The 23,126-nt window shown below is 41.3% G+C and overlaps 1 protein-coding gene and 1 long non-coding RNA gene across 3 annotated transcripts in view; both read right to left on the bottom strand.

Annotated features, from left to right (window-relative positions):
• PLPPR1 (phospholipid phosphatase related 1) overlaps positions 1–23,126 on the bottom strand; it is a 284,128-nt gene that overhangs the window by 88,095 nt on the left and 172,907 nt on the right. The window lies entirely within an intron of this gene.
• Positions 5,870–12,630, bottom strand: LOC120863957. Its single transcript, XR_005721111.1, has 3 exons — positions 10,736–12,630; positions 7,441–7,449; positions 5,870–5,880 (listed from the first exon to the last, which is right to left on the bottom strand). It is a non-coding gene; the product is annotated as an uncharacterized LOC120863957 (long non-coding RNA).

The following is a 23,126-nucleotide window of genomic DNA, read 5'->3' as shown; positions in this document are numbered from 1 at the left end:
CCCCAGGGACTGCAACACACCAGGCTTCCCTGTCCATCACTAACTCCCAGAGCCTGCTCAAACTCATGTCCATCGTGTCGGTGATGTCATCCAACCAATTCATCCTCTGTCATCCCCTTCTCCTCCCGCCTTCAGTCTTTCCCAGCATCAGGGTCTTTTCCAATGAGTCAGCTCTTCGCCTCAGGTGGCCAAAGTATTGGAGTTTCAGCTTCAGCATCAAGCCTTCCAATGAATATTCAGGACTGAGTTCCTTTAGGGGGGACTGGTTGGATCTCCTTGCAGTCCAAGGGACTCTCAAGAGTCTTCTCCAACACCACAGTTCAAAAGCAATTCTTCAGCACTCAGCTTTCTTTATAGTCCCACTCTCATATCCATACATGACTACTGGAAAAACCACAGCTTTGACTAGATGGACCTTTGTTAGTAAAGTAATGTCTCTGCTTTTTAATATCCTGTCTAGGTTTGTCATAGGTTTTCTTCTAAGGAGCCGGTGTCTTTTAATTTCATGGCTGCAGTCACCATCTTCAGTGTTTTAAAATAAATCAGATCTCTCTCTCTTTTTTTTTTTTTTTTTAAGTCTGTTAATATCTGATTCTGAGCCACCATCACCCTGGGCCACAGGAAACTTATTTGTAACTACTAGGACTCTCCTACCAGATCTTAGTGCATCAGATAAGCCTCTGGGGTGGGTGATAGTCTATACTGGGTAGCCCTGAAGCCCACAGTATCCAGCTCATATGGTTCCTTTGGGCCCTGGGGCTCTGCTGCTTCTGTGTCACCGTTAGGGCACAGGCATCTTTGCTGGGGCCTGGGGCTCTGCTGCTTCTGTGTCACCGTTAGGGCACAGGCATCTTTGCTGGGGCTTGGAGCCCCAAGGTCCAGCCTCCTTTGGTGTCCCACGTGGTCCTCGCTTGTGAGGTCTTGCCAACTCACAGAAGTCCTGCTATGCAGCAAGACACTTGTCCCTAGCTAAAGACCCACCCATTCTGTTTCTCTTTTCCAGTCTCAGGGAATATTCTTCCTCCTCATCTGTCTCTCTGCTGGCCCTCAAAGACCTCCCTTCTTCCCAGTCCAGCCAGGTCTTCTAGCATAATCACCGTAAGGGGTACAAGCTCTGATAAAAGATAAGAGCCAGTAAGTTTAAGTAGCTTCAGCTCTTTTCCCCTGGCATATGCCCCTGTGATTAACAAAGCATACGGAGCCCGAGGCTACTTGTGTGGTATCAGAACAGAATGGGATGAGGGGGTTTGTGTGTGCACATGAGAAGGAGGAGAAAACATCTCAGTACACTGTTCTACCCCATCAGCAACATGTTTCCAAGAAGTTTACTTTCAGAAAAAGCTACCGTCTTACCTGCCCCGAGTACAAACGTGTAAGTCATCAGGTCAGAGAGTGAACTTGGGAAATGAGATTGTAAGAGATGAAAAGCCTCTCCTCTCTGGAGGAAGAGCACTGAACTGAGAGTAGGAGCCATGGGGCTGAGTGTCACTTCTCTCACTAAACTTCCTGTGTGACTCTGGACAACTGACTTTCTTTCTCTGGGTCTCAGTTTCCCCAGTTTCAAAAATAAGTGATCTTGAGGGGTTGATCCAAAAGGCCCTCCAGGCCCCAAGATTTGCATCTGGTGTAGTGTAACTGGAGTGGATCTATCATTTTTATAAAAGCACCTTAATACACTGTGTATAATATTTGGCACTCTTAAATTCTATTGTTTGGCTAGACAGGTACAGGCGACAATGAGGGAGCCATGGGGTGCAGGAAGCTTCCAAAGGTGACTGCCGCATGTGAGCAAGCATGGACTGTCAGAGGTCATGTCAAAAGTATCTCACTCCCACTGACTGCTGCAAGCCCTTCTGTTACTGCTCACTTCTAGTATCTTCACCACACGCTCTCTCCTTAGTTTCAGGTGCACAGGCAAATTTTGCAATTGGGATGAGAGGTTCTGGAAACCTAGGAGTTGATGTATGAATCCTTGTATGGTCGAGGGCTAGCTCTTGCTTTGGGGTGGGTTGTGTGGGACCAGAATGAGCCCATCAGCCCTGCAGAGCCACATGAGGCATGGCCCATGTTAAATCCGTCTACAGAGCCTTCTATTTTTGGAAAACTACTGTGTGAGCACTGATAATATTTCACTTCACAAATGGCCCATAAGAAACATTAAAGATGTCATGTGCTCAAAAGGAAATGACTTAATGATTCTTTTCACTTAAGGAAGAATTGCTGGTAAAATTCATTCCCCAAATGACTCCAAAAGACCTTCTTGAACTGGTACAAATTCAGGCCCCACATGCTAACATAGTCTTTTACATCCACAGATCTTCTCCATGATGTCTGTAAACGCCCACCCTAGGCTGTCCACAGGCCCTTGGATAGAGCCCACTGTGCATTTTTTCCTCCCAAGTAAAACTGCCACCAGTTTGCCCTCATTATACACAAGAAATAAAACATTCCCCCAAAGACTCAATGACAGAGGCCTGGGGCTTCCCATGTGGCTCAATGGGTAAAGAATATGCCTGCAATGCAGAAGACAGAGGCCTGAATTAGTAACTTTGGATTCAGGGAGAAAGGAAAACGCTTGTCATCAAAATGGAAGCTTCTAATTATGTTTCCCTCCATCAATGATAATGAATGCTTAAAATTCAATAGCACGTTGTATCTTTTTGGATATGGCCCTGGAATCCTCACTATTTTCCTAGCAGAACATTTTTAACAAAACCTCCTTAGTGTATAACCATCAACAATAGCAAAGACATTTTACCACCTGATTTGTACAGAAAATTCTTTTTTGCAGAATCTTTCTCCTTTGTCCAGCTTCTTACATTTGTCAATTGTCAGAGGCTAAAAGCACAATAGCAACTTTTTATCATACCTCAAAATAGCTCTCCTAAGGAGGTGAGAGGCTTTGCTATTTCATCCTTATAAGACCGGAGGAGATTTAGGCCCAGATATCAACCTGCAGGTTCCCACACATTAATAGGAACAGGAGGGGAATTAGGAGAGGGGTATCATCTTATGTAAGTTGTTGAAAAAAATGTAAAAATACCAATTAAGAACTGACCGGCTGTTTTCTCCAATGATGAAGTACTGGTTTGGTTATGTACATTTAGGTGTTATATGTATATGTTTCACACATTCATACAGAAGTTTCTTTAAATGGACAGAAGTAAACTGTTTCCCTTTTCATCCAAGCAAATTTAGAATTGTCAGGTCATTTCTCAGAACAGCCAAGATTACCTCAAAATACAGCAAAAGTTTCTCACTCTGTCTTAAATGCATTTTCCAATACTTGTAGGTGGCAGGTCAGGTGGTAAACAGACTTCATCTGCCGCCCCACTAGTCGGATGTGCTTGGTTGTTCAGTCATGTCTGACTCTTTGTGACCCCATGTCCTGTGGCCCACCAGGCTCCTCTATTCAAGGGGATTCTCCAGGCAATAATACTGGAGTGGGTTGCCATGCCCTCCTCCAGAGGATCTTCCCAACCCAGGGATCGAACCCAGGTCTCCAGCATTGCAGGCAGATTCTTTACCAGCTGAGCCACCGGGGATGGACAATCCAAAGGCTTAAGGCCCTGAAGTTTTCTTTAGAACTCACTAGAGGTTCTTGTTGGGTGCAGGTGAATTAGTAAAAGGATTAAATAATTGGGGAGGGAGGTGTCTCAGAACATGATGGACGGGCTTCATGAAAGTTCTGGAAATTCTGTTTTCTGGATGTCATGCCCAGCACTATTATATACCAAGCAACTGGTTCCCACGCATATTCAGGGGGCACTTGCCCCCAACAGCTGGCGTCCTCTAGAGCAGGGGTCACCAACCCCTGGGCCATGGACTGGTACTGGTCTGTGACCTGTTAGGAACTGGGCTGCATAGCAGGAGTGAGCAGTGGGCGTGCCAGTAAAGCTTTATCTGCCATACCCCATCGCTCTCATTATCGCCTGAATCATCCCCCCTCCCCCAACCCCTCTGTGGAAAAGTTGTCTTCCACGAAACCAGCCCCTGGTGCCAAAACAGGTTGGGGACCGCAGCTCTAGAGTGTTAACTTCCGTATTGTCTTAGAAACTGTCATTTTGAGCATAACTCAGGCATTTCAGAGGCAGAAATATGGTGTTTCCATCTAGGACTACAGCTTGTGAACCTTTAGTAGTGAAATATTCGCAGACACAATCTCACATAGAGCTGCAATGGTAGAAGCAGGTGCAGGGGAGGTGCCAGGAAGTGGTGGAGGGGGGAACACACAGCCATCCTCCTTGTCTCTTTTGTGGCTTTTGTGACTCTCTCTCAGGCCTAGTTCTCTGCAGAACCCAATCCAAGGACTTCTGCTCTAGGCTGTCTGCACAACAAGCCAGATTGTACACAATTGACTGTCATCTATCTCTAAGACACAGAATGGAGAAAACTAGCTATTTGCTTTTGTGTCATCCTGCTGTATATTATGGATCATGGGCAAAGGAATGATTTAACTCACAACCTGTCCAAAGTTTACACAGGTTTAGGATGACAGGTATAAGGTATACGTAGAGACTGAGGTGCGTAGAGGGTGTGTTGCATTTTGATGTGCCTAAAGGTGATATTCTTGCCAGAACTTAAAGAAATCCACATAATACCTGCCCTATGAGATGAAGAATACGCCCAAGTGTTATGGCTACGTTAGCTTTTCAAGATAACCCAGGAGCGAGCAAATACTCTTCCTGTTTGTTCTATTCCAGATGCAGAATTTGAATTTCAGCAAAGCCTATGTGTATTGCTGCACCACCTTTCTCTAGCAGGAATTCCTTTAGGGCCCACCAACTTGGAGGCTGAGCTGAGACTCCCTGTGATAGGACTGGCATGCACACTGCCCGCTTACCTTCGTCATCAAATGCTGCTTTGATTCCCACTGTTGCCACAGGGCTGCCCCAGCCCCCACTAACTTCTGTGGGGACTCAGTGTCACTGCCTAAAGAAGTCTTGCCCTGCACTCCGGTTGAAGAAACTTCTTCACCATTCCTGCAGATGCTCTTGTTATTACACGTTGGTGCTGATTTCTAGGTATTGTGTGGACCACTGAGATGACTAAGGCTCTTCTCATTACACAAGGGTTTTATCTTTCCTGCTTTCTCATTTTTCCTCTTCCATTCATTCATTCCTGAGGAAAAGGGGAAATGCTTTATATTTACTCATATGTAAATAATGTTGAGCATATTTCTTGATGTACAATAGATTTTAAGTAAAAACATATTCCTTGATTTTCTGGGGGGCTCATTTTGGCTGATGCAAAGCACAGGCTTTGGAATGAAAGACATGTCAGTGAATGTGTGTTCGGCCTCTTATGGAGGTGTGCTTGGGGCAAGCTGCTTCACCTTCCAGAGCTTCCACTTCCTCATCTTAAAATCCACCTTGTAAGTGGTTGTAGGAAGACATGATACGCATGTGGCATTTGCTTGGTGCACAGTAGGTGCTCAAACACAGCCCCTTTCCTTTGCTTCAGGAATGAAGTGCTAGCCTACTCGTAGTGGCAACAATCAGGCCCTAGAGTTCCGATGATCGAGAGAGGTTTTGATTGAATGATCGGGACTGGCTGGGAGCCCTCTCTAAGAAGCAGTGGGCTGTCCCCACACCTGGCCCTGGCCTTGGCTGAGACCCGCTCTGTGGGTGTTGGTTCACCACAGTGTCTACCTGGGCACTTGTCAAGAGTTTTCAGCAATACCAGGTAAAGGAAACCGGTCTATAGTAAAAGTTCTGTGATAAAATTGGCTGGGGCGGTTTCGGGACGGCAGGGGGCAGTGTGGGGGGGTGGGGAGATGGCTTGTGAAATAATGAGAACAGCTAAGTGCAGCAGACAGGTTAACAGAATTGGTGTAAAAACATATTGTTTGGGCCCCTCTAGCATCCATTCCCCCATCTTCTGGAATTATATTCCTCACTTTCCTTGAGGAATCACTGCTTCTCAATTTTAGATCTATAAGTTAAAGGGGATTGACCCCACAACTAGTCCAGAGTAAGCATTGAAGAGCTAAAGCAGATTACACAGCCAATCCTCTGGCTGAACTGAGGGCTTCAGGGATGGGTATATGGCTCGATGAAGAGCCAAATATTTTCTGGGGCTTAAGAGAAAAATAAATCAACTCTGTTTCTTTTGTGGGACCGCCTTCTTCTTTTTAGATGGTGTAAAATGAAGCTGTGAGGCCTGAACCACCACTGTAAAGGGGAAGCCTTGATCTGCTGGCCCAGAGTGTGGAGCCTGAGAGTGGAACTGGCATTAAGAAAGGCAGCTGAAACATGAAGGGAAAATAGTGTTTGAAACCCTGGATCAAGCCTTACCTGAGGTCGCTATTATATCTGGATTTTTTCCATATGTGAATCAACCAGTTTGAAATCTGTAACATAAAACTTCAGCTGAGACCCCGATATGCTTGGGGAAAGGAAAACCCTGTGAATCTAATTACCCTCAAATATAAATTATTTTCCATTTAACTAGAAGGCAGAATTGTAAGAAAATTATTCATTCTAAAAGATATTTGGCACTTTAATAATGTAATATCAGCTAAACTGATGTAGCTCTTTGATGTTTTTGTTGTTGTTACTATACTGTTCCATGGGTTATGTGTATATTGTGATGAACTGAAAGTCTGTGTCCCTCCCAAATTCATATGTTGAAATCATAACTCTCAATAAGATAGTATTCAGAGGTGGGGCCTTTGGGAGGTGATCAGCTCATGAGGGAGGAGCCCTCATGAATGGGATTAGTGCCCTTATAAAAGCTCTCTTGCTCCTTCTGCCATGTGAGGACACAGGGAAAATACAAGTTATCTATAAACCAGCAAGATAATACTCTGGTTTGTACTGTTAAGTAGTAGGAAAAAAGGTGAGAGTTCTATGTTCAAATCCAGATATCACCACTTATTAACTGTGTAATGTTTGGCAAATAGAACCTCAATTCCCTCACCTGAAAAATGGGTTTAATAATAATTCCCTTGTAAATTATAGGTGATGAATAATGATACTTAAATCATTGTGCTCATTTAAAGGGCATTTTTACATAAAAGTGATCAGGAGGTCATACAAAATTACCAAGCAAAAGAGTGGTTCTTAACTAGGAGTGATTTCACACACACATGCACACACAGACACCCTGCCCAGAGAACATTCAGCAAAGTCTATAAAGCATTTCTGGTTGTTACAAATGGATGGGAGCAGCAACTGGTGTTTAGTAGGTAGAGACCAGGGATGCTGCTAAACATGTCACGATTCACAGCATAGACCCTGCAACAAAGAGCCACCCAGTCCTAAATATCACAGGTGCCACGGTTAAACTCAGTTCTAGAAGTTATGTCTACTGCTATCAGGGGAGGGCCCAAAGTGGGCCTGGATTTCCATTATTTCTGCCACAACACTTTGGTAAAATGAGGGAGGGAAAATGAAGGAGCGTGTAAGACAGGAGCACCAGGAGGGAAACCAGAGGGACTCCCTGCCCCTGTTCCAAGGCTGCAGGAGTTCTACCAGTGACCGATGGATTTCAGAGTGAACGAGGGAGCTGAAGGCCAGCTGAGGAAATGCAGAGGTTACGGAGCACAGACTGCACACTGGGGGGGCCCAGCTGGGGTTCATGACGGTGTCACAGTATGAAGACGAATGTTTCCCCTGAGGGCAGGGCCATGGCAAAGTTCTAGACCGGAGCACTCCCTGCATCTGTAAGTGTTGTGAGGTGGAAGCATAGTCAAAACGCTGAGAACTCAGAGCTGGGAGGGATAGGGCATCTTACTTTCATCAACTGGCTACTGACCTTCTGTAGGTTATATATTGGTTTAAATTCCTTATTCTTTTGCATTATGTTCTATATGTGTGCACATGCTGAGGGTGTTTGCAAATTCTGGCCTGGTGGGGAAACAGAACGCTGGTTCAGTCTAACAGATATTCCCCGGTGTAAAAGAGAAAAAAGGTAGGATAGTCTTACAAACCATAACCTGGCCCTCTGTGGCAATGAAAATCATCGTGCAGTTGAAGAATAAGCCCAGATTTTACTGTGTTAAATGCGTTTCTTACGAGCCTCCTTGGAACCAAATGACTAGAGTGAATTTCATGTTGCGTCAGCCCCCCAGACCATCCACCTACATACATGGTATCTGGAAACCCATTCATCCACAGTGAGAGGTGGGGACAAGGGCATGGACCAGGAGTGAATGACAAAGATTCTTGGCCGTAATGTGATGGTATGACTTCTCTTCCTCTTTCATCTTAGGGGAGAAGCTGGGTTGAGGACCATGTTCATGACAAGGCTGGTTTAATAATTACCCCTTTCCCTGCTCCTCTGCTGCCTTAATCAGCTGTCCTAAAGGACAGAAAGATGTGTGTGAGTTTGCCTGTGTGCGTATCTGGTGGCAGCTTTAATAATCGCCCCTCATTACCCTTCCCTGTGCTCATTCTAATTGTCTTTGTGACTTTGCTTAGCAACTTATGTAAGACATTTCAGCAATTCTTTTCTCTTTTCTATTGGTGAAATCTTCAAAATAGTCTTTTTATTGTCCCTGCTTTAATAGTTTTAGTTTGCTACCTACTGAGATTGCTGTAGTCTTAATCATTACATTTTAAAAGACAGCTGTTAGAAGTTTCTCTAACTGCACAAATAACATCATAACAACTGAACTAAAAAGGAAATGAACTTTTAATGTGCCATGCTTTGCTAATAATAATAGTAGTTAACATTTGAAAGCATCCCTTGTGCAAAGCACTGTGCCATACCATATCTGTCTTTTAAGTCACAACATCCTCATGATATAGACAGTATAATGTTATTACATCTGTTTTGAAGAAAAGGAAATTGAGTCTCAGAAGTCAAGTAACTTGTCCAGAGTCATGCCAAATGGGGTCCTACTAAACACCATAGGTCCAGGACTCCAGCTGAGCACTAGACTGAGCTGGAACTCAAAGACTGTTTTCTGGTTTCTTTCTCATTGACTCCTTCCAGAATTTTTCATTATCCATTCATAATTTTTGCCTTTCTGCAAACACAGCATTGACTGATTGTTCTTTTCATATCAGTTCAGTTGCTCAGTCGTGTCTGACTCTTTGCGACCCCATGAATCACAGCATGCCAGGCCTCCCTGTCCATCACCAACTCCCAGAGTTTACTCAAACTCATGTCCATCGAGTCGGTGATGCCATCCAGCCATCTCATCCTCTGTCATCCCCTTCTCCTCCTGCCCCCAGTCCCTCCCAGCATCAGAGTCTTTTCCAATGAGTCAACTCTTCGCATGAGGTGGCCAAAGTATTGGAGTTTCAGCTTTAGCATCAGTCCGTCCAATGAACACCCAGGACTGATCTCCTTTAGAATGGGCTGGTTGGATCTCCTTGCAGTCCAAGGGACTCTCAAGAGTCTTCTCCAACAGCACAGTTCAAAAGCATCAATTCTTTGGCACTCACCTTTCTTCACAGTCCAACTCTCACATCCATACCTGACCACTGGGAAAACCATAGCCTTGACTAGATGGACCTTTGTTGGCAAAGTAATGTCTCTGCTTTTTAATATGCTGTCTAGGTTGATCATAACTTTCCTTCCAAGGAGTAAGCGTCTTTTAATTTCACGGCTGCAGTCACCATCTGCAGTAATTTTGGAGCCCCCAAAAATAAAGTCTGACACTGTTTCCACTGTACTTCTCAAGTTGCAGTCTCAGCTTTACAAGCTGGATCATCTTTATTGAGAGTACGTATACAATTTCAAAAAATCAGAATCATACTTTATTTATCAGTTTTCTTCTTTTAGTAATAAATCTCTAGTGAATATCTTCATGCATGCAGTATTCTCTATTTTTGATCTGTTTCTTGGGATAAATTCCTAGGAGTGAAGGTACTGAGTCAAAAGCTAGGTGCCTTTTTATAATTCTTCAAACATATTCTTCAAAGTTTGAGTTATGCTCCTGTGAGTGTTTTCTGAGGCTACCAGGTTTACTATGATTTCATTGGTATGGAAATTAATCATTAAGTTTGTATTAATTCAGCAGTTGTCTTGCTACTAATTATTTCTTTGAAAATGTCAGAAGTGGGACATTCATTTTGGTTCTTTTTCTTTGTTTCTATATACTTTCTCTATAGTGTTTGTTGTTTAGTCACTCGGTCGTGTCCAACTCCCTTGTGACATACAAGGGTAAACAATGTTTATGGGCCAAACCTGGCCCACTGGCTGTTTTTATAAATAAAGTTTTATTCAAGCATGACCTCATTCATGTATAGTCTGTAGTTGCTTTTATGCTACCACTGCAGAGTTCACTAGTTTCAACAGAAAACAAGTGGCCTGCAAACAGAAGTGGCTACATAATTTGAAATGAATTATGAAAACAATTTTTTAACAAGGAGCCTCACACTAAGAATTTCAAGATGTCAATGACAGAGCATTAAGTCAACTGAAGGTCACATGTCCATGAAGTTGGCCCTCCCCACAAAGTCTGAAACATTTACTTTCTAGCCCTTTGCTGCCCTCTGGTATACACATTAATCTTAAATCTCTTATAATGGGCTTAAATGTTTATCCCTGTCTGTAATTTTGTTTTTTAAACTAATGCCATTTGTGTCAAACCATTGATGTTTGTTTTCATGATAGAATTTTTAGTTTCCTTCAATAATCACTGCCCCAGAGATCAGATACATAGGTTTAGTCTATTTTCTATTAGTTCTTTTTAATGATATGATTCCTTTATTTAATTCTACTCACAATGTTAACTTTAATGTATATGTGAAACTTGATTGTGCAAATCTATTTTTAAAACTCTTATTCATTGCCTATTGATGCCTACCTTTCCATAACCTTCTTATATATAATTAGAGAGTTTTTGAACTGTCAAATCTACTTCATTAATTTCTGATTTTTTTTTTCTTTAGCTCAGTGGTCCTCAACTAGGAATGATTTTGACCCCCAAGAGACATCTGTCCATATCCAGACGTGTTTTTGTTTATCACAACTGAAGAAGGTGCTACTCATCTAATGAGTAGAGAGGCCAGCGGTGCTACTATAAACCATCTTACAGTTTCAGGACAGCCCCCACAACAACGAATTACCTGGCCCAAATGTCAGTGTAGTCGAGAAACCCTACTTTAGTTTTTTAGATAGTGAAGGACAGGAAAGCCTGGTGTGCCGCAGTCTGTGGGGTGGCAAAGAGTTGCACATGGCTTGTCACTGAACAGCAACTTTAGCTTTGTACCATATTTACCAATGCTTTATAGCAACGTGCAGCCAGTCACCTCCCCCATTTATGCTTCTTTTCAAAGTATCAATTGGTCTTCTGAATGCTTATTTTTACAAATAAATTTTACAATTGCCTCTGCCAAGGAAAAAGAAAATTCTTTTCAGATTTTGGCCAGAATTGAACTAGTGCCACAAATTAGCTTCCACTCTCAGTCAGTCTTCTATTATAGCTCCTGTCTATAAATAAGTCTTTACTAAGTAACATTTCCAGTCAAATTTTCTGGTTTTCTTACTTTGCCATAAACACCTCTGAGGTTTATTCCTAAGTGTTTTACAAGTTTCTTGCTCTGAAATGGGACCTCTTTGTTATCAAATAGCTATATCTGGATACTATTTTTTATCTCAAGCAATTTTACTAAAACTCAGAATTTGAGTAGAGTTTGTCTGGCTACTTTAAGTTTTCAACCCATGAAGTAATTGAATCTTTTTTTGTTTGGTTCATATAGCATAGACTTGGACTTACAAACTAATTTTAATAAAGAATGTTGATAGAATTAAAAAGGTAAAATATTTCATAAGTAAAATATTTAAAGTTAAAAATAGTGAAAATTTTATAGATCTTCATTTTAAAGTAGTTACTACTGGTCTTTTGATTATATTACATAATAAGTATATGTGTATGGGTGTGCACATATATACACACATAGGCATACATACAATACCTCCTCAAATGTTAATTGACATGGTGAAGTGCTGCTGTGCTAGCCAGGCCAGGATATGTTGGCACTACAAAGATGTGCTTAAGCTCCTTGAAGTACAAGGAGCTATTCAGAAGCCATCAAGGGTAAAAGGTTCCTCTGCAGCAGGTCAAATTGTAATTTCCCCCGGCATCCCTACAGAACAGCATGATTGATTCTTGAATGAACTTGAACAAAAGTATTTCTGACCTAATCCTTAGCCCTTAAGTGATAGCAATCCCTAAAACCCTTTTTACTGGGATCAGTCTTGTCACCTCATCCATCTCTCTTACAGATTTTTCTGGAGGCCTCACAGAGTAGTCAAGAGTGACTGAGCTGTACATTCTCTTCACAGATCAAAACTGTAGACAAACAAACACATCTTTCTAAATGGACCCACATGTGTGATTTTCTCTGAATATACAGAGTCAGATGTTTAGAGATGCAATACTGATGAAACATTTAATTAAATTACTTTTTGCTGTCAGTATTTAACCTTCTGTGAATACTACAGAAAATGGTACATTTGCATTTAAGATGCTTACAACTAAACTTTTTCCTTTGTCTTTTTACAATATGTTTCCCTTCTTAGGTACAGAGCATTAGACTTAGAATTAGTTTGGCTGTAAGGAGCAATGGAAGGACTATGAAAGTTAATTGCAACCTTAACAATTAGGTAGGAACTGATGAATATTCTATATATCACATGCTAAAAGGAAATGGCAACCCACTCCAGTATTCTTGCCTGGAAAATTCCATGGACAGAAAAACCTGGTGGGTACAGTCCATGGGGTCACAAAGAGTCGGATACAACTAAGTGCATCCAGGAGGTCACAGATTTTCCCTTGATTGGTCCAGATAACAGAAAAGTATACCATAATCATGTGTAAAGTGTGACGTTTAATATAGTTGACATTGATAAGGGGCAGGAAGACAATATCTGTTTATAAATTTTGTTTCTACACATTTACTATTTTAATATTAACCTTAGAATTTCTAAAGTATATCAGAGATGTTAAACATATGCCTTTTTGAAAACAATACTTATTAAAATTATTTGTATGGATTATATGTTTTCTTGAGTGCTTACTCAAAATTATATTATTTTGGATATTCAAATAAGTTCTTGATTTATTAACTAACATTAACAAAAGGCTTAAAGGTCAGAAGAGTTGTAAAAATAGCTAAACAATTATAAAAATTCTACCAAGTGGTAAAAGAAATGGTAAGTTAGCATGAAAGGACTGATCAAGTAAACAATGAGAGTAATTAAATTCTCTGAGACTAAGATGGACAGAGAACATAGAGGCTGAAAACAGTGATTGGACAAAAGAAGAGTGAAACACTGGACAGTGAATCTAGTAGCACCTCTCGATGTCAATATCCAATTCAGCTATTACCAATAAGGAAGAGGATTACCTGGAAAACACTTGTAACAGCGGATGCCACCTTAATATATCTGTACTCAGTACTCATGTTACACATCTCTCTCATTCCTTTTGCTACAAATATGTCTATCTCAGTCAAAGAAGAGTTTCCTATATATTTTTACTTTACAATGACCCTAAATAACTAAGAAGAATACACTTTTACCAATATTTGCACTGAAAAAAATCTGAATCCTGTAGTTATATTGATATATGATAATAGTATCTGGCTCTCTCAAAGAGTTTGATCATGGATTCATTAATTATTGTGACTGAGAAGAATAAGGCTGGTAATATATTTACCAATGTACCAATATTTTAATAACTATTATTATGTCTACCTGTGTTCCTCCAGATAACAGCATTCTGAATTATCAATGTTTAGATTCTGGGACAGACTGGTTCCAAATAGGAAAAGGAGTACGTCAAGGCTGTATATTGTCATCCTGCTTATTTAAATTATATGCAGAGTACATCACGAGAAACGCTGGGCTGGAAGAAGCACAAGCTGGAATCAAGAGTGCCGGGAGAAATATCAATAACCTCTGATATGCAGATGACACCACCCTTATGGCAGAAAGTGAAGAGGAACTAAAAAGCCTCTTGATGAAAGTGAAAGAGGAGAGTGAAAAAGTTGGCTTAAAGCTCAACATTCAGAAAACTAAGATCATGGTATCTCATCCCATCACTTCATGGGAAATTGATGGGGAAACAGTGGAAGCAGTGTCAGACTTTATTTTGGGGGGCTCCAAAATCAGTGCAGATGGTGATTGCAGCCATGAAATTAAAAGACGCTTACTCCTTGGAAGGAAAGTTCTGACCAACCTAGATAGCATATTCAAAAGCAGAGACATTACTTTGCCAACAAAGGTCCATCTAGTCAAGGCCATGGTTTTTCCAGTAGTCATGTATGGATGTGAGAGTTGGACTGTGAAGAAAGCTGAGCACTGAAGAATTGATGCTTTTGAACTGTGGTGTTGGAGAAGACTGTTGAGAGTCCCTTGGACTGCAAGGAGATCCAACTAGTCCATTCTAAAGGAGATCAGTCCTGGGTGTTCATTGGAAGGACTGATGCTGAAACTCCAATACTTTGGCCTCCTTATGAGAAGAGCTGACTCATTGGAAAAGACTCTGATGCTGGGAGGGACTGGGGGCAGGAGGAGAAGGGGACAACAGAGGATGAGATGGCTGGATGGCATCACCGACTCGATGGACATGAGTTTGGGTAAACTCCGGGAGTTGGTGATGGACATGGAGGCCTGGCGTGCTGCAATTCATGGGGTCACAAAGAGCTGGACACAACTGAGTGACTGAACTGACTGACAGAACTGAGATTCTGGGAAAGAGAGGTGGTATCGCAAAGGTAGCAAAATGTAAAAGTTTAAAGAGAGGAGAGTTAGACAACTTGAATTTGATCCTTAGCTGTGTAATTGGGCAAGTTAATTCACCTGTGTTTCAGTTGGCTCATCTGTAAAGTGGAGTCATGGCAAATAGATGGGGAAATGGTGGAAACTTTATTTTTGGGGGGCTCCAAAATCACTGCAGATGATGACTACAGTCATGAAATTAAAAGACGCTTACTCCTTGGAAGAAAAGTTATGACCAACATTTAATATGACAGCATATTAAAAAGCAGACACATTACTTTGCCAAAAAAGGTCCATCTAGTCAAAACTGGTTTTTCCAGTAGTCATGTATGGATGTGAGAGAGGGACTATAAAGAAACCTGTGTGTGTGTGTTAGTTGGTTAGTCATGTCCAACTCTTTGCAACCCCATAGACTGTAGCCCCACCAGGCCCCTCTGGCCATGGGATTCTCCAGGCAAGAACACTGGAGTAGGTTGCCATTTCCTTCTCCAAAAGGAACTATAGAAAGAAAGAAAGTGAAGTCGTTCAGTCGTGTCTGACTCTTTGCGACCCCATGGACTGTAGCCTACCAGGCTCCCCCAGCCATGCAATTTTCCAGGCAAGAGTACTGGAGTGGGTTGCCATTTCCTTCTCCAAAAGAAAGCTGTGTGCAGAATTATTAATGCTTTTGAACTGTGGTGTTGGAGAAGACTCTTGAGAGTCCCTTGAACTGCAAGGAGATCCAACCAGTCCATCCTAAAAGAAATCAGTCCTGGGTGTTCATTGGAAGGACTGATGCTGAAGCTGAAATGTCAATCCTTTGGCCACCTGATGAGAAGAACTGACTCACTGGAAAAGACCTTGATGCTGGGAAAGATTAAAGGTGGGAGGAGAAGAGGATGACAGGATGAGATGGTTAGATGGCATCAGAGACTCGATGGACATGAGTTTGAGTAAACTCTGGGAGGTGGTGCTGGACAGGGAGGCCTGGCATTCTACAGTCTATGGGGTCACAAAGAGTTGGACCTTACTGAGCAGCTGAACTGAACATCTACCTCATAGGCTTGTCTCAAGGGTTAAAACAAGCTAGTTTATGTAAAGCACTTAATACAGTTTCCTAACATGCAGTAAATATTATGTTTAATAATATGTACCTCCCCCATCCGTCCATTGAACTGGTTCTGTTTCTCTAGAGCACCCTGACTAATACATATTTTCAGTTTGGATTCTAAGGTGACTCCATTCAAACGATTAAAATCTTTTCAGCATGTGAACCTATTAAGAACAAATCTTCAATTATGGATACATGTATATACATGGCTGAGTCCCTTTGCTATCCACTTGAAACTATCAACATTGTTAATCAGCTTTTACATAAAATAAAAAGTTAAAAAATAAAGAAATCTCCCAGAAGACCTGAAGTGAGAGAAGGACAGAGCTGATGTATTCATTAGTAAGCCATGCCCAGCATTAAGGAGGTAAAATTCACATTTATTGTCCAGAGTGGACATACCCAAATAGTCAACTAACTTATAGAATATTCTCTGGCCAAAGACCACCAGGAACACACCTGTGGTTGAAAAAGTTGGGTTTGTTACTTGTTGCAGTGAGAGCACACCATGGGTAATTATGGGTTGTCTCAGAAAGAGGGTGTTATATTTATGGTAAAAACTCTCCAGAAACTTAGGACATTCTCTAACACCATACACAAAGATAAACTAAAAATGGATCAAAGACCTAACTGTAAGGCTGGATGCTATCAAACTTATAGAGGAAAATAGAACACTCTCTGACACAGTAGTATCTTTTTTGATCCACCTCCTAGAGTAATGAAAATAAAAACTAAATAAATGATACCTAATTAAACTTAAAAGCTTTTTCACAGTAAAGGAAACCATAAACAAAATAAAAAGACAACCCACAGAATGGGAGAAAATATTTGCAAATGAAGCAACTAACAAAGGATTAATCTCCAAAATGTACAAACAGTTCATGCAGCTCAATAACAACAAAAAATTCAATCAGAAAATGGGCTGAACATCTAAATAGACATTCTCTAAAGGAGACATACAGATATTCAAAAAGCTCATGAAGCTCAACATCACTAATTATTAGAGAAATGCAAATCAAAATTACAATGAGGTATCACCTCACACCAGTCAGAACAGCCATCATCAAAAACATCTACAAACAAATGCTGGAGAAAAGGAAACCCTCCTACACTGTTGGTGGGAATTTAAGTTGGTAAGCCACTATGGAGAACAGTATGGAGGAGCCTTAAACCAAAAATAGAGCTACCATACGATCCAGGAATCCCACCTCTGGGCATATATCTGGAGAAAACCATAATTTGAAAAGATATATGCACCCCAATGCTTGTTGCAGCACTATTTACAATAGCCAGGACATGGAAGTAACCTACATGTTCATTAACAGAGGAATAAAGATGTGGTACATACATAAAGGAACATTAGCCATAAAAAAGAATGAAATAATGCCATCTACAGCAACATGGGTGGACCTAGAGATTCATATTGAGTGAAGTCAGACATAGAAAAATACCATATGTGGAATTATGCCTATATGTGGAATCTAAAATGAAAAAAAGGTACAAATGAACTTATCTACAAGACAGAAACAGAGTTACAGAGTTAGAAAATAAACATGGTCATCAAGAGATAAGGTGGGGAGGAATAGATTGGGAGATTGGTATTGATGTGTACACACTACTGTATATAAAGTAGATCACTAATACAGACCTACTGTATAGGACAAGGAACTCTATTCAGTACTCTGTAGTGGCCTATATTAGAAAAGAATCTAAAAAAGAATGCATATATGTATATATAGAACTGATTCACTTTGCTGTACACTTGAAACCAACACACCACTATAAATCAGCTAGACTCCAATAAAATTTTTAAAGAAGGTATATGTACCACAGTGTTCACTGCAGCGCCATTTACAATAGCCTGAACACGGAAGCAATCTAAATGTCCATCACCATAAGGAATGTGGTTCATATGTATGGTGGAATGTTACACAATAAAAAAGAACAAAATAATGTCATTTGGGGCAACATGGATTGCAGGGGTTAATAATCAGCTGCCTGTTGCTCTGGTTAAGCCATGAGAAAAACAGCATGGAAAAAGAACAAAAGCAAAATATAGCAATACAGTATAATCTAAACAAAAGTACATCAGGGTGATTAGTTGAGGTCGTCATGCCCTGCTAAACTAAGGAAAAACATAGTGTGGACCTTGGAATGCCAGGTCAGTGCAAGTTCAGAACATTGCTTGTGCACGCATCAAGATGTTTTCCAAAAGCATCTGTGGGTCTATGACCTCCAGCTGGGTGATACCCCTTGTACAAGAAAATAACAAAGATAGTTCAAAGTAATCAATAAAATGGGAGACGTGACCAGGGACACAGGAGGCTGATTTTATCATAGCACAACAGATATTTCTGCATGCCAAGACATTAGATAAAAGTGACGTGAATCCGAGGAACAGGGCTCTTGCTCCAAGAAGTCTTGAGTCCCCTGGTCCCATCTGTAAAACTTTAATTCTGTCTCTAGTTTCTTTTTCCCAAACTGTGCGTCGACCGCTTTAGATCCCTACCTGTTGTGCTGGCCACAGCGGTGGACGGACTTAGAGAATGTCCTACCGAGTGAAGCAAGTCCGATGGAGAAAGTATCATAGAATATCACATATGTGGAACCTTAGAAAATGGTGCAAATGAACTTATTTACACAACAGAAACAGAGTCATAGATGTAGAAAACAAATTTATGGTTACCTAGGGGGAAAGGGAGAGGGGATAAACTGGGAAACTGGAATAGGTAAGAAAGGTAACTAATAAAGACCTATTATATAGCACAGGCTGAGAAGGCAGTGGCAGCCCACTCCAGCACTGTTGCCTGGAGAATCCCATGGACGGAGGAGCCTGGTGGCCCGCAGTCCATGGGGTCGTTAAGAGTCAGACACGACTCAGCGCCTTCACTTTCACTTTTCACTTTCATGCATTGGAGAAGGAAATGGCAACCCACTCCAGTGTTCTTGCCTGGAGAATCCCAGGGACGGGGGAGCCTCGTGGGTTGCCATCTCTGGGGTCGCACAGAGTCAGACACGACTGAAGCAACTTAGCAGCAGCAGCATATAGCACAGGAAACTCTACTTAATACTCTGTAAAGATCTATATGGGAAAAGAATCTAAAGAGTGGATGTATGTGTATGTATGACCGACTCACTTTGCTGTGTAGCAGAAACTAACACAACATTGTAAATCAACTACAATAAAAATTAATTTTAGAAATATATTGACCATAGATTTTCTTATGTTTATATCTAAGCAGGTCTAATTTAAATCCATATAGCATAATGTTAATAATGAAAGAATATGAAAAAGAATATATAACTGAATCACTGTGCTGTACAGCAGAAATTAACACATTATATATCAGGCTTCAATAAGTTTTTTATTTAAGTACAAAAAAATTAAAAAAGGAAGGTGTTAGCAAGGACTTTTAGGATTGGGGTTTTGACTGAGTACTCTGAGGAAAGTCCAAGGAAGCAGGCTTTTATCTCTGTTGGTTAATTATAGAAATCAGGGATAATTTTTAAATTACCTTAATGAATCTTATCTGAGGGCAGGACAAACTAAAGCTTTAATTGAAAGAGAAACAGCAGTCATTCCCACTAGCTGAGAGAGCAGAATGTTTAGGTTCTGCCTGTGTTCAGATGTGATTTGGAGTGGCCTTGTTTTTGTCTTGATCCATCAGAGTCACAGAATGGCCTTGTCTGATGATGATGTCCTCTGAAAATGCGTGCAGCAGGCAAATGCCAAACCCACTGAAAGTACTAAGCCAGCTCCTGGGTGTCAGGGTCCTTTTCTCTTTCTATCTTAATGAAGCTCCTTTCTGACTGGTGCAGGTGACCCCTTCTGAAATCTCCAACCCTATCTATTCTGTTATTACTTCCAGCAGCAGCATCTAAATCCTGAAATTAACCAGGGCCTCATAAAACCATAATTATAATTACAGCATGAATATAAAATTAAATTTAATTAAGATTAAAAGTGGAAGGATGTCCAACTCAATTGTGAAGGTAAATAAAAAAGAAAATTGCATTCTTCTTTTAAATTCTAGGTTTTAAATGTCTGTTTTTGCAAGCAGAACTGGCCAACAGAAACAGACACACTTCATCATAGTCACAGGATACAAGGCCAAATTTGGGGGAAAAAAATTGATCGGCAACTATGAATGCTCTTCTACTCAAAGCCCATTATAAAGAATAAGAGGAAGAAGGATGACAAGTGAAGGACCAGCCGCAGAGGCCTCCAGACAGAGGAGTGGGGATGAGTGCACAGACTCTTCCCTGTCTGTCCCTGAACACTGGCCACTACTCACACAAACCCCGCAGGGCCCAGGGAGCCCCTATGCCCTGGAGTCAAAATTCAGAGGCCTCAAGCTACTTGTGTCATAACCTACACATGTCTTTATCTTCTCTCAGATGATCCCGTGGTGCTCTGAAGTACACAGATCACATTAATACCACTCCCCCAAAGCCAGCGGAATCTTTGCCTGTGACAGAATGCAGTACTAACCACTGTTCACAGTGTTAGCAAGCACGGTTGTGTGAACGTGCTCAGTCACACAGTTATGGCCGACTCTTTGCAACACTATGGGCTGTAGCCTGCCAGACTCCTCTACCCGTGGAATTTTCCCAGCAAGAATACTGGAGTGGGTTGCCATGCCCTTCTCCAGGGGATCTTCCTGACCCAGGGATCGAACCCATGTCTATGCATTGGCAGCCATATTCTTTACCACTGAGCAACCTGGGAAGCCCCACACAGTTGATGAGCACAGCTTAAAGCAATTGTCAGGACATAGCAAAGGTACATAATATTGGGTTTTATAATTCTAAAAATAATAATAATTCTACACCTGATGGAAATGTAAGTCGTTATAAAACTAATCCCTGTATTTCTAGGAAGTACTGCTCATTCTTCATATCTAAGGCTCCTGAGTTCAAACCGGGATTAACAGTCACTGCACAAACTGTCTGCAAAAATCAGTATTAACTCTGAGAACAGAACGCATGATTAGATCAGTGAGGCCGTGATCCAGGAGACAGCTGATGTGCTATTTTTAAAACTTCTCACTGGTGTAAATCAGCTATACTCCAATAAAATTTAAAAACCAGAAACTTCTCACTGGTAAAAATAATCCACATTTTGCAGATATTCCTTAGAAGGATTATCTCAGTAGCTGAAAAATGATCAATCCTGGCATGGTCATAAGTCTTCTCATTCATTTGATGTGGAAATAAGATACTCTGGCCAGCAGGAAAACCACACTGTCAACAGCTAAAAATATGTAGCTGATTTTACGCTATACATCCTCATGGTTTGGACCAAACATATGTCCCACATTGTGAATTTGTTGATTCTATCTCTCTGAACAATAGACAATGGAAAGGAGATTGTGTGGACTAAAGATGCCTAAGAAATCTGAGAAAGGACCCTAAACAGAGAGACAGACAAGGGAGCAGGTGATTCATTCACTCCACAACTACCTTGAAGGTCGGTCCTGTCTATAACATGTGCCTGAGTGCTAACTCGCTTCAGTCATGTCCGACTCTTTGTGACCCTATGGACCATAGCCTGCCAGGCTCCTCTGTCCATGGGATTCTCGAGGCAAGAATACGAGTGGATTGCTGGCCCCTTCTCCAGGGGACCTTCCCAAGCCAGGGCTAGAACCCATGTCCCCTGCATTGGCAGGCAGATTCTTTACCACGAGCACCATCTGGGATGCTGAAATAGCCCCAGAGCACACAGCAGTACTAGACAGGAAAAACTCACAAAGGAAAAAGTCCTGCCTCTTTGGATACCAGGGCCCTCATGCTTTAGCTTATTTGTTTAGTTTCTGAAGAAGTTTTGTGAAGAAACTCTGGGTATAGTTTATGTGAATGGAACACAGGACACTTGGGCTCTCAAACATTTATGTAAGTCAGAATCACCGGGAGGGCTGGTTAACACACTGATTATGGGGCCCCCTCCTCGACTTTCTGGTTCATTACATCCAGTGGGAGTTGTGAATTTGAACTTCTAACAAGTTTCAGTGTGATGCTGAGGCTACACATTGTGGCCTGCCCTCAGGCCTAATTCTTCACTCGATTATTAGTTTCTGAGCTCTCTGAGGGCTGGTCTCTCTTGTCACCCAAGGCTCCAGTGGATTTGCTCAACAGATGATTGTTAGGAAGTGAATGAGGGAGTTTATGAGGAAGCACAGAGAGATGCAACAGCAGGCCCAAACGATGTTTCTCTTTGTTTAGCTAGACCAAAGGGGGCAACTATAAAGGAAGATGACAGCGGCCAGAGAGCTCTATCATTGTAAATGTGAACAGTACCAAATTACAATTTACGACTAATTAGAATTTGCATGAGTCTTTCACAAAACCACTCCAAAGGATTCATTAGAAATTTTCTTTTTTTTTTTTCCTGACTGCTGTGGCAAAATGACTTAATGGAATTACCTTTACAAATGTATTAATTTATGCTACCCTGAGGATATTATATTCACTGATTTGGCAAAACTAATCTGGCCTAATAACAGACACACATTTACTTAGACTAAGCAAATTTTCCAGTAGAGAGATACTCAACCATTTGGAACAAATGAAGGTTGAGGTATAAAGATGAAAGAATGACTGTAATTTCCAAAATAGGTACTACAAGTGTTACGAACTGACTAAAATGCAAAGCTAAAATTTGTGCTAACAAAAAAACCTGTCACAAAGGTGCCAAAAGCCTACCACCACCACCTAGAAATTCTCAACCACAGACAGATGCTCAAGTTCAAGACATATTCTCCATACATGTGTCTCCTAAGGATGTACTGGCCAACTCAATATAAGTGATAAACACACCTTCCTGGAGCCTTTGGTTCTCTTTGGTAGAGTCAGGAAGTGACTGCCATTCACTTCCATTCTGCCAATGAAATACTCACTGTGTACTGTCCCTTTGAAAATCCTAAATCTATTTCAGAGACCAGAGATGAAATCTTACAGCCAACAGGGACCAATATAAGTGAGTGAAATAGAATATAAGGCAATAGATAGTAAGGAGACTTGGTTAACCAAAGACTGTTATATTCTGTTTAGAGGGGAAATTCTTTCCCAGCCTCAGGAGATTGCTGCATTATGGGATGTGATTCCAGTGTTCCCAGATCTCCCAATTTTCCAAGAGGGATCAGAACTTGGAATTTCGTGTAAAGTTTCCTAGCTGTTAAAATAGCGTGTGACTAGTCAGAATGGCCATCATTAAGAAATCTGCAAACAATAAATGGTGGAGAGGGTGTGGAGAAAAGGGAACCCTCATGTACTGTTGGCAGGAGTGTAAATTGATACAGCCACTAAGTAGAACTATGACCCAACAATACCACTCCTGGGCGTATACCCAGAGAAA

Source organism: Oryx dammah, unplaced genomic scaffold (assembly GCF_014754425.2).
Source record: "Oryx dammah isolate SB20612 unplaced genomic scaffold, SCBI_Odam_1.1 HiC_scaffold_1, whole genome shotgun sequence".
In the NCBI taxonomy this organism is placed as follows: domain Eukaryota; kingdom Metazoa; phylum Chordata; class Mammalia; order Artiodactyla; family Bovidae; genus Oryx; species Oryx dammah.
This window is presented reverse-complemented; position numbering and strand designations above follow the sequence as displayed.